Below are 998 nucleotides of genomic sequence, written 5' to 3'. Positions count from 1 at the left end.
GTTGCCGGTGCCCCTGGGCCGGCTTGCGGGTGATACATGAGGTTTTTTGAGCGAGATCGTTGCCGGTGACCCTGGACTGGCTCTTGTGCGGGTGGCACATAAAAGACACCATTTCGAGCGTGTCCGTTTTCGTGCGGGTGACACGTAAAAGCACCCACTACACTCTCTGAGTGGTTGGCGTTAGGAAGGGCATCCAGCTGTAGAAACTCTGCCAAATTAGATTGGAGCCTGGTGTTGCCATCCGGTTTCACCAGTCCTCAGTCAAATCGTCCAACCCATGCTAGCATGGAAGGCGGACGTTAAACGATGATGATGATGATGATGAATATAAATAAACATTATATTTGACAGAGTAATCTGAATGCTAAAGGGTTAAAATTTATTAGTTACTGATTCAAAATCATTAAGATAATTAGGCCATACAAATTTAGCTTTACAGCAGATTATTTTTGTTTTGTTTAATAAGGTGTTTCAGTTATGAATTAGGAGATTTTTAGAAATTTCCTAACATATCAATCCCGACCTTAATCCTAATAAATTAGAGCATTTATTTCTACATTTTGAGTTTAAAATTGGTAACAATTATACTAGATTTTTCAGCTTAGGATAATGCTTTAAAAAGAAAAAAAAGTTTATACGAAATGATCTTCTGAAATATATGAGACACTTTTTGTTTATGCAATTTCAAAAGCCTAACAGAAAAGTAGATGAATTTCTATTTAATTTATTTATAATATATGATTTTAATTTTAGAGCAGTAATGGCTGAAGAATATAAATCATCATTTCTAAGAAGTTCTTAATACAATCAACCATTATGAGGACCTGGCTGCTAGAGAATAACACTTTGGAAGTGGGTTAGTGCTAGATCTAACTGGCTAGATCTTTGGAACAAGCTCAGTCTAACGTAATGTTGTATCAACTGCCTGTCACTTCTAAGGGACTGACAATAATGAGAAAATTTGAACGATCTTCGTCAAAACCTAATAACCAGGAAGA

Source organism: Octopus bimaculoides, chromosome 3 (genome assembly GCF_001194135.2).
Source record: "Octopus bimaculoides isolate UCB-OBI-ISO-001 chromosome 3, ASM119413v2, whole genome shotgun sequence".
NCBI lineage: Eukaryota > Metazoa > Mollusca > Cephalopoda > Octopoda > Octopodidae > Octopus > Octopus bimaculoides.
Note: the sequence above shows the minus strand (reverse complement) of the source record.